We start from the raw sequence: 15,343 nt of genomic DNA, 5'->3' as shown, positions 1-15,343 counted from the left end.
CAGTCATCAGTCTTTTTCTTCCTTACCAGTGACCCATGGCAGAGTCATTCACATCACCACAATATTCTCAAGGCAACTCATGAGGCTTGGGAGAAACATTCCTTATTACCCGTTTCTCCTCCCTATATCTAGCTACAAGCCTACCTTCTCAAAGGAAAAAAAAAAAAAAAAAGTATCTTATCTCATGATTCAGCTATTCTGGGCAAATCCTTGACTTTTCTAAACATCAGATCCTCATTTTCAAAAAGAGAACACTAGTACTACCTCATACTGTAGTTATGAAGATAAAGATAATGCATAAAGTACTGGCGCATCAAAAGCTCTCAATTAAAAAGTTATTACAATTAATAATAATGAACAAAACCACAGAGAATCAAATTATACCACCTTCTTTGAAAGGCTTCATTTGTATTCCAGTACAGTCTGTAATTGGGTGATGAGGAAGCAGGAATTGGCCAAGTAAGAGCTTGAATAATTAAGTGGGGACCTTAGTTTTTTTGTTGTTCAAAACGAGGGTGTTGATCTTTTCCAGTCTAACATTCTATGTGCTAGGAAAGCATTCTAAGGCAATGCTTTTGTTTCTCCCACACAAATATCTGCCCTCTTCTGCAACCAAGCCCCTCAGAGTGCCCAATGTATGGGTACTTTTCTTAGTCCCTGTAATAGACTGAAATTATTCAAAGTTTTATCCTTAAAGAATTTAAACTTTGCTTTCATTTAAACATTCAGGATCTTTATACTATCACTGAACTCACCCATGAGTCAATTAACTTTAATGTTTTCCCAAAACTAAACAATGATTATAAAACCTTCAATGTTTTGAATCTAAAAGTCAAAGGAATTACAGATGATGGCTTACTCTAATACCAAGAACTTATTTCAACATTTCATGATTCTAATTTTGATTATAATTCCCAAAGGAAGCACGGGATTAAGTTCTAATATAGTTTCTCTAAAGAAGCCAGTTTAAGGTAAGTTCCCATTTTAGTCTCTCAATTAGTGGAACTTTAAAATACCTTTTCCCTGGGATACAAAAAAGAACTTTGCCGAAAATGTAGAGCATTTGTATGAATCCAAACATAGATATTGTTTTCATGAAATAAAAGGAAGCATAAGAGGGGTTAAAGATGATGCCTGCAGCCTAAGAAGACCAACTGAGCTGAAAGGGTCTGACAGCAGGATGTGGGTTATAATGCCTCTGAATGAAATCCTTTTGTGCAAGGGTCTCACAAAGGGCATCCAGGCAGGACTGTGTGTGTTTGGATTTAAATTAATCAACCAGTCAGTTCCACAATGCTAAGATTCCTTCTGTTTAACAGATTAAGGCAGGTTTACTGGCAGTTCCCAAATGATGTCAATAGCTTCTAAAAGGTCAAATGCAGCAACGCACACCAAATGTCCTAGAGTAAAGAGCACCAATAACTCTTCCCTCTATAATCTGCTAGGTGTGACTTATTAAATGCAGTGGATTATCCCATTTTAATCAGCTGTCCAGGTTTAAATTTTCTTTTTTTCTCTTTCCCCAAAAAGCTGAAACACATTTATACATTTTAATGATAAACACTGCAAGACTGCCTGTTTTATTCTATAGTATATCTGGTTAAAACAATATAAATAGCCCAGCTTCACCATCGCATCTTGCAAGGGGGTTGGGTGATGGGGCAGAAAGGCACAGAGGTGGAACTATTTTAGTCAATAGGGGCCAAGTACAACCAAAGCATTATCTGTGTTGTTAGCACAAACTCACAAAAAGAAAGTTATAGCTGCAACCACTGCCAAGTAAAAAATGCTCAAAAAACAGCATGTATATAAAAAGGAAGGACCCTGGCCAGGTGGAAGATTCCATCTGGGTTCAAACTCATGGATTCTAGCCCTCTGGGAACTTCTTTAAAATCTCGTGTTTCACTGTTTTTCCCAAGCAGTAAAGGATTGAATGCATTCTTGTAAAATATTAATCATGCGTGTCTTGGGCACTGAGTCGAAAAGGAAAAGGGAAGAGAAGATAAGCCAAGGATACTAGAGTATAAGGTGATCAGGACCAGCTCTTGTCTGACAATGCTGTAGAAACATTAACCGCTGGCCCTGGGACTCAAAGGAAGCTCCAAGAACCAACACGGCCCCCTGCCTCCCACTGATGTTCCTGACCTTCAACTAAGGAAAGGAAGGCACTGTGACATAGGTTATTAGAGCACAGCATTGAGTCTAAATCCCAGCTCTGCCACCTCTAATCCCTGTGATCTTGGGCAAGCTACTTAAACTCCCTGATCATCACTTCTCTCCACTATAAAACGAAGGAAAGAATAATCATACCTCTGAAGGTTGTTCAGAGCACTCCTGTGAGCCAGGCACAGTTTCAGGTATCAGGAATACAGTGTTGAGTAAACCATACAAGGCCACTGATCTCAAGGAGCTTGCATTCTGGGTTGGGAGATAAAATAATAAACAATTAAATGAATAACATAATTTTATATATATGGGAAAAGCCTCTGAAGAAACACATCATAGGATGACAAGATAAAAAACTGACTAGATGGAAGAATGACAGAGCTGTCAGAGAGAAACCTCAGTCTCAGTAGAAATGGCATTTGAATAAGGAGAAGGAGCAAGATGCATCAAATAAAAGGACAGAGCCTTCCAGGCATAGCGATCAGCAAGAACAAAGGTCCCAAGACAGAAAGGAGCTCAGGATGTTCAAGGAACATGAGGAAGCCCAGAGTAACTGAAGGACAGTGAACAGTGAGCAATAAGTGTAGACACCTATTAGACAGTTAACTGGAGTCAAGTAATAAGGTGATTCATGAACGGAGCTTGGGGTACAGAGCTGGAAACATAAATGTGGGAGTAACTTAACACAGTTTTCTGTAAAGCACCCACCACAGTGCCTGAACATTATGATTATGGATAACCAATCTCTCCATTCCCACTTTTCCAAATAAGTAAATTGATATTTGCATTAGGAAGACTGTCAGCAAAATAGAAAAAAAGAAGGAAGACAGCGCTGGATTGGCTCAGGGAAAACAAAGACGTTTTATGCTGAGTGCCAACTTCTACAAAATAGTAGGAGCTTCTTGCTGTTCTGAGTTGAGCAGGATTCTGAGGCCAGCTATGGCCTGTGTAACAATGTGTCCCATTACTTGCAGGATATATAAATGTAACAGATTTCCAAGGCTTTGGAATTGGCAGTTCTAGTTCACTATAGGTTTTAAAAAGTTTTAATTTTGGAAATTATTTCTCAGAATAATAATATGAATTAGATACCATCACTATCCCTATTTTATAGTTAAGAAATTTGAGGCTCAGAGAGAATAACTTATTTGCCCAAAGTGACCAGCCTTCCAATAGTTAAAACTGAGAACCAAATTTGGGTGTCTCTAACTCCTAAGACCATATTCCTATCTACTGTCACATACATGTGTAATTTTGCTAAATACGCTCCTTATTTGCATTTCCCCAACTGCACTTTAAGGGTCTTCCCAATGGGGCCTGGCTCCAGGATGGAATATCTTGTACTGTCATCACTCTAGCTCTGGCATGTTCTTTGGTTTCTAAATTCTCATGTCTCATCCGGAAGGAAGCATCCAGGCACAATTCTTTTCTGTGTTGATGTTGGTGGAAAACATCTTATTCGTTAAAATGCCAAATCCTATTTGATTTAGTGATTAGGTCATCTTATAAGCAAGCTGAAAATTTTAGCCATGTCAGAATTCCAAATTATTTTAGCAATCACCTACCTATTATTCATCACCTATCCTATTTTTCAGCTGATAGGCGTCTCATCTAGCTGTATTTAAAAACACACACATAGGGACTTCCCTGGTAACACATTGGTTAAGAATCCACCTGCCAATGCAGGGGACACAGGTTCCATCCCTGGTCCGGGAAGATCCCACATGCCGTGGAGCAACTAAGCCCGTGCGCCACAACTACTGAGCCTGCGCTCTAGAGCCCACAAGCCACAACTAATGAGCCCACGTGCTGCAACAACTGAAGCCCGCGCACCTAGAGCCTGTGCTCGGCAACAAGAGAAGCCACCGCAATGAGAAGCCCGCGCACCGCAACAAAGAGTAGCCCCCGCTCATCACAACTAGAGAAAGCCCGCGCGCAGCAATGAAGACCCAATGCAGCCAAATAATAATAATAATAATAAATTAATTAATTTAAAAACACATACCTACACTATCAAATTAAGTTAGTGCCACTGTTGTTATTGTTACCTCACCCACACAACAGCATATTCATTTACTTTGACTAAAGAATAGGAATTTTTTGGAGGTTAGTCCTAAGGAATAGGAATTTTATTTTTAAGGATTCCAAGGAAATAAGAAGTAAAAACTCTTGTACAGCTTACAGACTTACCACAACATAGGCAGAAAAGCTAAAATATATTTAACCCTGAATTGCTTTGTCCTTTCCCTCCACCCCATGCTTTCTTTCCCTCCCATCTATTTTCTACGAGAGGGCCTCATAACAGGAGAAAAGTATGCCATATACTACGTTGATTTGATTCCAGCAAACTAACCAGAATTTGAATTTTTATTAGCAAGAGCCATAGGCAAGAGCAATAATACGTTATACCTATCAGTGTTTAGTTTTATTCATGAACCCATGCTGGGTTAAGAAAAAAAGAAGAAAAGCTAACTTCAAAGCATTATTGAAAGATGGTTAACTCTCTAGCCACAAATGAGAATCACAAGCTACTTTGATGTGTGAGAATTTTTAGATGTCCTAAATTTAAAGAAAGGACATCTATGATACAGGTTTAACCATTTAAAAAATTCCAATAATATACTTCTTTTGCATCTCGAAAAACCAGTAATTACCTAAGGGAATAAATAAATTAGAACTCAGCCTCAGAAATTAAGCCTTAAATACAAAGCATACGAACAATATTCCTCCCTCATCATATGGTTCAGTGGCAAAATGCCAGCTCTAATATGTTCAGTACAGGAAATATAACTCTTCATATTGTCATTTTCTCACAGTCATCACTCCACCAAGGACTTTGGGCATTAACCAAGCTGCATACACATCTTCACCTCAAAAATTCAACTAAGTATAAATCAGAGCGTTACTCAATGTATAAACTATGTGGCACATGACTGCAAAGACTGTGATTGCACAAAAACTTGTGCCAATACTTAATTTGAAACTAACCTTGACAATGACCTAAAATTGCTAACCTTCGAACCCTAACCAATCTCTGTCATTTATATAGTGCATGCCATGGTCTACTTTCACACAACATTTGAGAATTATTATTCAGTACGTATAATTCTTAAAGGTTGTATGAAAATAGGCCATGGAATATACTGTATAAGTTTCAAAAGAAAATGGAAATTACTAAGGAGAAAAGTGAGTGGATTAAAATGTATGATTTTTCATAACAATGGTCCAAAGATATGGGAAAGGTGGAAAGTTGACACCACGTACTTTATATGGCTTTTAACTTATAAATATATTAGATCTAATATTATTTATTAAAATACTTGTATTTACCAATCTGAATATATTTAAACAGTCTTCAAACCTAAATGCTAGAACATCACAATTTTCTCTTCTCTCTCTTACCAAATTGACATGTCTCCATCAATAACTACTTGGAAAAATATTCAAGGCAATCTCAAAAAGAATTATTGTGCTTCATTATGCAAAACAAAAACGCAGCTTTTAAAAAGTACTCTGTCTGACATTCAGTTCTGTATGCTGCTACAGCAGGTCAAAAGCCATTAGCCACCTAATGAAAATACATACTAGGAAATAAAATGTCCTTCAAAATTATTTCACATACAGTATTCTCAAAGTAAAATGGGTGAGATTATATTCTAAATGTTTAAAAATGTGATGCCTCAAAAAGAAATGCACTCACCATGTCAGAAATTAATTTGAACATAGATTTAATAATGGTCATATAATGTAGAACACTCACATTAGATAAACAAAGTACTGTGTCTGCTATGAGATAAATGAATACATAAAATAACCAACCATCTCAACACTATATGGCTATTATTCTCTCCTTTTCCAATAAAAGTAACAGACTCAATATGATTCCTCAGATACTTAGGACATTCTCACTATTCAACAGTCTTCTGGGGACTGACCCAACAGTCCTCTTGTATCTTTAAGACATTCTACAAATCTATTTGGGCAGAAGAAGCAAAACAGGAGCGCCTGTGCTACTGGACATTAAAAAGAATTCACAAGTCTATCTTATTTAACATTTTGAAACTTGGCAATGAAGTCTATGGTTTTCTATGATTTTTCCACTAATAGATTCTATTAGCAATTATTAGCTAATTGGCCACTTGGCACTTTGTACAACCAGGTACGGAGCTAAGTGCTTGACACATCTTAATGCATTTAATCCTCATAACAACTTTATGATGTAGATAATATCCTATTGCCATCTTACAAGTAAGGAAACCAAGGCACCAAGAGGTTAAGTAATTTGCTCATAGTTATACAGATAGCAGGTGGCTACTTTTCAATGAGGGAAACATAGTTTATAGAATGTGAGGTCCCAAATAGGATGAGGAAACCAAGGGAAAGAAACTGAAAAAGGCAAAAGTACAAGGGGAGTCAATGACAGGATGGAGAAATGCTTTCTCTTTCACTATTTTCTCTAATCTTAGCTGGCTGACTATGGTGCTTAATAAACAAAAATAAAGAGGTAACATAATTGTAACCCAGTTTTCAAGAACAAAGATGACTCCTACTTAAAAACTAGGAAGCTCAAATTTTGTTGCCTTACTTAAAAGATGGATTTATGCTGCGTGGAACTGCAAATACCCAATCTCACTGCCCAAGCTCTGAGATAACATCTGGTGGATAAATACACATTTTGGTGCCATGTCAGATTCATATTCACAGGCTGTAGGGGCAGAGATGGGTCTGTAAGAGCCCTAGACTATTCACCTATAAACCTGGTTCCTAACATGGATCCAGGGCAACCCCTGATGACTGACCTCCTGAAGGGTCAGTGGGGTAACAGACGATTAGTTCTAGAGGTTCCACCTCTCACGGACTTCAGCCAATCTAAACCTGTTTATAGAAATCTTGAACTGGCTCCCCAATATAATGCCACTGTCGCTTCCAGGGGTCCTATTCCAAAATGTATCATCAGATCACAGGAGTTTTTTGTTGACACCATTGGGTATTTGGATTTTGTTTGATTATTTAATAAAAAGACATTTCTCCCTTAAAAACAATATTGCAGCCCTCTAAATCTCCAAGTATAAATTAAACAAAATAACTCCTGGTTAATAAAATATGAATTCAAACAAAATGCTTCTGTTGAAATGGAGTATCTAAAATATTTCAGGAAGAAATTCACTAATCCCGCTGATAATAAGGTTGGAAAAGATTCCCTTTTCCACACCCAACCCAAAGGAAATTGAATCCCTGCTTTAACTGGAGACTGTTGCTATTTGTCTTATGGGTAAGGGCCAAATTATGCATATTTTTGGGACTTCAGTCAAGAATCAAGGTCAGTCACCAGATTTTCTCCCATATCAACAACATAGTGGCAGCATGAATACAGATGTTCCTTATCCCTTTCACCATGATTTTTCAAACTCAGTTTTCGCTCTCAGAGCAGCTAAGATTTCTTCGTTTGTCAAAAGGATAGCCATTAAGAAAATCACTTAGCTAATAAACAAGGAAATTAGCTAGCAGGCCTGATACAAAACAGATAGTAGCAACACTAACAGCAAACTGTACACACAAAGTAAGGCAGCAAGAGTGGCTCTGATAAGCACTTTTAAACTGCCAAGTGGTACTCAAAAAACTGAGTGTCACTAGTACTAGGGGTCACACAGCAGTTATAAACTTTTCTCCTTGTCTCACTTGGTTCCCCCAAAAATCTCAATTAGTTTTGAGTTATATCGAAGTATGTGAAGAGAAAGAAAGCAGCAGAAAAGAGGAAACAGGGAAAGTATCTGGGCAGGATAACTCTTCTCCCTTTCCAACCACTTTTCTGTATCTTCTTTTGTCAATGTTTGAAGGAACCAGCTAAACACTTGTTTAATTTTGAGGAAAGCTACAGAACCTAAATAAACAACACGATGGAAATAGGACTTGTGAATCCCACGAAGGATGGTGCCAGATTTTGAAGCACATGATTATCAAGCAAAAAGATAAGGGCAGAATGTTTATATTTACATGATCAATAGATATGTATTTTTAAAACTAACAATCTTTAATTTTTTTTTGCTTTTAACTTGTATACAATTGGGTTTCTATCCTCTACAGTAACTGATTATGGAATAAACAGTTGAAGAGTAAAAAAAAATTATACACTCAATTTTTTGGTGGGGAAATTGTAAATTTTACTAAATTTCGTATTTCATCAAAATGTCTTCAGTTCTCTACAAAAATTAAACTTTTCCTAAAAGTCTACATTGATATCTTCTCTCTGATTTTAAAATAGGAAGCTTCCCTGATTTAATCACTTCTTACAAAATGCTTGAAATGCTTTATTCAACCCTGGGTTTAATAATTCCTCCCTTCAGTTGGTCAGAAATGTATCTAAATCAGTAAGAAGCTACTTCTGCCAGTTCATTCCAGGAAAATATTCATTTCCACCTGCCCAAATCACACCTCCGCTCCAGGCTGACCCTTCCTGACCTTCACTGAGATGATGTCTTGCCTCCCCCTCTCACCTCCATGTTACCCGGTCATCATAGGGCTGCATGACCCTCAATACACCAGAAATAGAAGAAAACCAGTAACAGTAATTCATGTTTAAATGATCATTTAAATTAGTTTTACAAAATAGAGTCTCAAGTGGTAACTAGCCAAGGATAAATAAACCACTTCACGTACATTCTAAATATGGGGATATATATATATATATATGTATAGCTGATTCACTTTGTTACAAAGCAGAAACTAACACACCATTGTAAAGCAATTATACTCCAATAAAGATGTTTAAAAAAAAAAATGGAAACCAAAAAATAAATAAAATAAATAAATAAATAAAAATGGGGAAAAAAAATTCAAAAGTATTAAATAAGTAATGAATTTTAGTCAAAGTTCCCCTAGAGATCAGTGAGTATATGAATATTTTTTTTTTTGAAATTCACGTTCTTTTTTATTTATTTATTTATTTATTTATGACTGTGTTGAGTCTTCGTTTCTGTGCTAGGGCTTTCTCTAGTTGCGGCAAGTGGGGACCACTCTTCATCGCAGTGCGCGGGCCTCTCACCATCGCGGCCTCTCTTGTTGCGGAGCACAGGCTCCAGACACGCAGGCTCAGTAATTGTGGCTCACGGGCCCAGTTGCTCCATGGCATGTGGGATATTCCCAGACCAGGGCTTGAACCTGTGTCCCCTGCACTGGCAGGCAGATTCTCAACCACTGCACCACCAGGGAAGCCCCTGAATATTTTTAATGAATTTTATAAAAGAAAGAAATGGGCCTTTAATTTGTTAAGGCAGAAATTCTCAGGTAAATATAATACAACACATTCAATATGTTTCACATATTGCTGAATTTTTAAGTTTTAAGTTCAAAATGTAAAAATCATCTGCTCTAACTCTAATCACTTTACAAAACTGATAAATTAATTTTGTATATAAATCTAGGATAAAAGTGTTCCTATAATTACTTAATTCATTTAATATTTTCAAAATTCTTTTAAAATCTTTTACTAGTTCAGTTTTTTATTTATTGATTGATTGATTGATTGATTTATGGCTGTGTTGGGTATTCGTTTCTGTGCGAGGGCTTTCTCCAGTTGCGGCAAGTGGGGGCCACTCTTCATCGCGGTGCGCGGGCCTCTCACTATCGCGGCCTCTCTTGTTGCGGAGCACAGGCTCCAGACGCGCAGGCTCAGTAATTGTGGCTCACGGGCGCAGTTGCTCCGCGGCATGTGGAATCTTCCCAGACCAGGGCTCGAACCCATGCTCCCAGCATTGGCAGGCAGATTCTCAACCACTGTGCCACCAGGGGAGCCCACTAGTTCAGTTTTCTAAATGAGGAAGGATATTACTACATCACTTAAATAAAATGAGCTTTAAAATAAAACCACTACTTATGTACTTAATATACTGAATTATATTAATATATATGTATATAACATACTTAAAATACTGCACTAACCAACTTTTTAAAAGATTTTCCAATAGTTTCACAATTTTTTAAATTTCCATTTACAAAAAGCTTTTGATTTAAGCATTAAAATCAGAAACACCTAGACACTTTATATAGATATTTAAATATGTATCTATGCGTTTTTTCTAGGAATTTTAAAAGCAAAGAAGCAGGTGTTCTAGAAAAACTTCACAAGTTCAGGTAAGTTATTTTACATAATTTTAAGAGGAAGAAAGGAAAAATAGGTCTAAGACATTATTTTAGTGTAGAAAGAAAAAAATGTATGTATTCTGTTCCTATGAGGACCAAGACTCCTAACCGACCATGATGCCAAAGGGGAGATTTTTTTTTTAGAGAAAAGAAAAATTATCTCCATGTTACTTGATTAAAGCTAAACTCCACTTGGCAGAACTCTTATCTGCTACTGGAAACTTTTGTGTTACCTTTTTTTTTCGAAGATGGCTAAAGAAAGTACATTTCCTGCTCACAATCAAATTATCAGCCAGTATGAGATTACCATAAGCCTCAAAAACTGTGAACCTGTATTCTGATTTGCAAGAAGAATAAACCAATGGTAATTACGTGCTACAAATTCTTCACTTGACAAAATTATGGTTTGTAGAGCTCCTTTAGATAGGGAGCACCTCGAGTGTATTTAGAAGAGATTTCAAATTACTAAATTTGCCATAAAATTATGCTAGTATACTGCCCCCTTCCAACTCTTCATAATGCCAGTCAATGGCAAATGGTGACCATGTATCATATTGTTTTTGAAAGCTTATGCAAGCCAAGAGATCTTAATAATCAATTGTTTGGTAAACAGATAAAAAGCCTTGTGCATTTGTCAGGTGTTTTTTATACAAATACATTCATTTCCTGGAACTTGGTAAATGCTTGAAAGTAACCTTATAGTCTCTTCACATGCCTTTTATCACTATTGAATTGGAGAGCAATTTATGACAATAAAGATTTCATTTACCTTTAATGTTTTTCTCAATGATTTTGGCATTACTTGTGCCACCTCCCATATGTTTTAACATATACACAAACCCACATATATACACACATCAATGTTTACTTTGATATATCTGAAGTGAATTTCCTAAATTCCATAATACTATGTGTAAATATAAATTGTAACTCCAAAACAACAAATGGTTGTAATCTTCATTCATGGAAAAAAGGGCCAGAGAGTTGCTCAAATACTTTGCTGTAAGAAATACTCAATAATCAATTTATTATTATCTTCCTTATTAGGATGGGGAAAACTTCTCTCAATGTTTGCATATTGCTCAGTAAAAATGTCAACTGCTGTTGCGTTTCAGCAATACTTGGTTTAATGGAGCACACCCAAATGGAAATGTTCATTACAGCTACACTTTCCTTCGAGAAACGCCTAGCATATCCTAGATAAAACCCTAGAGACAAGTTATCCGAAGTTATCTGATTACGTATCATAAAACTGAATGCTTTACAACTAATTGACAAGGTAAGTTTTTCTCACCTGAGGTTGAAGGAAGGTAATTTACCTTATCTATCTTGTATTCAGAAACAAACCCCAAATAGAGGTAAGTAATCTATCTGAAAGGTTTCTGTTGTTTTTGTTTTTGTTTTTGTGTTTTCCCTTGGTAATACTTGGCAAAATGTTGAAAACAGAAAAATCCACTGGGGAAAAAGTAGTTGCAAAAGAAACTACATACAGCCAGGTTAATGTCTTTAACACATAAACACATCTCACAAATAGAAAAAAGGAACACATCAGATCAACCATGACATGAAGAAATACATATGCTAAAAAACCATATACAAATGCTCACCACCAATGCAAATTAAAATAAATGATTACAATTCTTCACTTCTCAAATTGGTGTTAAAAAAAACCCTAATTCTGGGATGGGCAATGGGTGTTCTGATACAGACCACTAGAAAAGTATAAACCTGCACAGTCTTTCTGTGCAGGACAATTTGACACACATATATCAAACACCTTTGAAAAATGTTCATATCTTTTTACTTAATTTTTATCCTAGGGATTTATTCTTAAAAAATAGAGATAGGGAAAAGATTAATCTAAAAGTATTTTCATCATAGTGTCACTTATAATAGCAAAAAAAGAATATTCTAAAATCCTATTAATAGAGGATTGCTGCAGGCATAAAATCAAAGGAAATACAGCTACTTAGAAGGCAGCTGTGAAAGAATATTTAGGGATATGAGAAAATGTCACTATTTAATGCTCAGTGAAAAAATATGCAGGTTATAAAATAGAATAATCATTACAATCCTAATTTTATGTCTCCCAGTTTTGTGTCTCTGTTTGTTAATGTGTGTGCACATATGCATGGACAGAACAGTAGAATTGCTGACATGCAAACAAACGGTATCAGTGCCTATCTCTGCGTGGTAAAATAACGGGTAATTTTTTTTTTTTTGCTGCGCCACATGGCTTGTGGAACCTCAGTTCCCCGACCAGGGATTGAACCCGGGCCACAGCAATGAAAGCCCAGAATCCTAACCACTGGACCACCAGGGAACTCCCAATAATGGGTAATTTTTAAAATACGACAAAGCTTTTTTTTTGCATTAGCCAATATTCCGTAATGAACAAATATAATTCAAGAAACAATGGGGGGGGAAACATAGTTACTCACAAAAATAAAACTGTATAACCTCTTTTACAGGTGATACTCAGTTTCTGATAACTAGAATAACACTGTTCAGAATAATGAAAATAATGTTCCTATAAGAGGCTTAAAATAGACTCTTTGTCCACAAAATGAAGAGAGTGGCATCACTTCTCTGCCTGGCAAAAGCAGCCATCTGAAGCAGCGTTAGGTAACCTAATACCACACTGTTTAGATAGGTTTTCCACACCACCACTTTGATCCCAGGATAAGAGTCAAATCATCCTCATAAGAACCAGAGGGTTAGATGAAGAAGCTACTGTCTGGGACTCCCCTGGCGGTCCAGTGGTTAAGACTCCATGCTTCCAACGCAGGGGGCATGTGTTCAATCCCTGGTCAAGGCGCTAAGATCCCACATGCCGCAGGGTGCAGCCAAAAAGATAAAAAAATAAATAAATAGGGGGCTTCCCTGGTGGCGCAGTGGTTGAGAATCTGCCTGCTAATGCAGGGGACACAGGTTCAAGCCCTGGTCTGGGAAGATCACACATGCCATGGAGCAACTGGGCCCGTGAGCCACAACTACTGAGACTGCGCGTCTGGAACCTGTGCTCCGCAACAAGAGAGACCACGATAGTGAGAGGCCCGCGCACGGCGATGAAGAGTGGCCCCCGCTTGCTGCAGCTAGAGGAAGCCCTCGCACAGAAACAAAGACCCAACACAGTCCAAATAAATAAATAAATAATTAATTAAAGGTGCTAATAATTTAAAAATAAATAAATAAATAAATAAAAATATTTTTAAAAAAAGAAGCTACTGTCTTAGTAAAATAAGCACGAAGATGGCCATGAGATCCACCATGATCTTTGTACAGCTATAAAATGGGGATAATAGCACTAGCTATCCTAGAGGCAGTCTTTCAGGCAAATAACTGCTCATTCTTGAGATAACATCAATATTGTTTTTACATCAACAACAAAAATTCGTGGCATATTTTATAATAACTAAGATACATTAGTTCCCATAATCTAGTATATCTATACTACATTTTTGATTGCCTGTATTTTAAAGGTTATATTTGCTACCTGTTCACTGAGCTTACAAATAAGCTTAATGAGTTACAGTTAAGCTGATTATTTTGCACATGATGCTATAACTATAATTTCCTAAATAAACAAATATCAATCAACAAATATTTATTGAGCATCTTCCATGCTCCAAGAATTATGTCAAGTACTGAAAGACAATATTTTTAAATATGGGCAAATCACTCCCCGGATCATATACAAGATAAGGAAAATGTATTTTTCCCAAATTTAGTCTAATGATGACTACTGAATATTTATGAATATGAATAGTTAGCTAACCCTTTTATTTGTCTCATAAGTTTGTTCTCTAACTGGAAGCATTTTATTACTTTATATTACCATTTTAGTAAGTTTTGTTTTCTTTAGTACAGTAAAATATACATAACATAAATGTACCTTTTTAACCATTTTTAGGTATACAGTTCAGTTGCATTAAATACATTCACACTGTCATGCAACCATCACCACCACCCATCTTCAGAACTTTTTCATCTTCTAAAACTAAAACTCTGTACCCATTAAACAACTTTCCCCATCCTCCACCCCCACCCACCCACCCTTGGCAACCACCATTTTATTTATGAAGTTGACCACTCCAGGTACCTCGTGTAAGCGGGATCATGCAATATTTGTCCTTTTGTGTCTGGCTTATTTCGCTTAGCACAATGTCTTCAAGATTCATCCATGTTGTAGCATGTGTCAGAATTTCATTCCTTTTTAATACTGAGTAATATTACACTGTCTGTATATACCACACTTTGTTTATCCATTCAATCGTCGATGGACATTTGAGTTATTTACACCTTTTGGCTTTTATGAATATCGCTGCTATGAAAATTGATGTACAAATACCCATTCAAGTACTTGCTTCCAAATTGTTTGAGAATATACCCAGAAGTGGAACTGCTAGATAAGTTTTGCTTTTAAAAATACCAACTTTCAATAAACGTGTTTCTTGAGTTTTTAAAAATCAGTATCATCAAATTCAGTCTCTAGACTGAATTTGTAGCAGCAAAACAGCTATTTTATTTCCTTTCATTGTACGCTTCAAAGGCCCAAGTTAAAAATAAAAATACTTTTCATACCTATGACTTGAAGGTGAATCTCCCAATAATTCCAGTGTTAGCCAACTTCCCTCTAGCAAAGCGCATCGCCCTTCAGTAATGTCATCTATAAATATTCTTCCTGTTTCCCCACACCTTCTAGCCTCTGCCCTTGAGTGTCAACCATCAGGGCACTTAACCACCAAACCATTATGTTCTTGTGGCTGATATGTTCCCCTCCAACTATTAACACATTCTTATCTCACATATCCTGATAACACATACTTGTTTTAATAATGCCAACACAATGCTCTCAGTTTTTCTGTTAAACTAATAGTTACTTAATTGGAAGAATTCCAGCCAAATGAAATAAAACAAAGCTGTATGTTTCAGATAAAATTATGAGCCTCTCTCAACACAATATCTGATTTCATACCATCATAAAAACCAGACGTAACACAGCCCATAATACAGATATTATCATCTGTTACTCAGT

At 36.5% G+C, this 15,343-nt stretch overlaps 1 protein-coding gene across 10 annotated transcripts in view; it reads right to left on the bottom strand.

Annotated features, from left to right (window-relative positions):
* The window catches only part of PAM (peptidylglycine alpha-amidating monooxygenase), a 281,828-nt gene that overhangs the window by 236,274 nt on the left and 30,211 nt on the right, over positions 1–15,343 (bottom strand). For 9 of the 10 annotated variants that reach the window (XM_059916834.1, XM_059916835.1, XM_059916833.1 and 6 more), the window contains exon 2: positions 2,311–2,418. The exons of the other annotated variant lie outside the window; for it this stretch is intronic. The gene's annotated coding sequence lies outside the window, so the exon portion shown is untranslated. The remainder of the gene's footprint in view (positions 1–2,310; positions 2,419–15,343) is intronic. 10 annotated transcript variants of the gene reach the window in all.

Source organism: Balaenoptera ricei, chromosome 3 (genome assembly GCF_028023285.1).
Source record: "Balaenoptera ricei isolate mBalRic1 chromosome 3, mBalRic1.hap2, whole genome shotgun sequence".
Lineage (NCBI taxonomy): Eukaryota > Metazoa > Chordata > Mammalia > Artiodactyla > Balaenopteridae > Balaenoptera > Balaenoptera ricei.
This window is presented reverse-complemented; position numbering and strand designations above follow the sequence as displayed.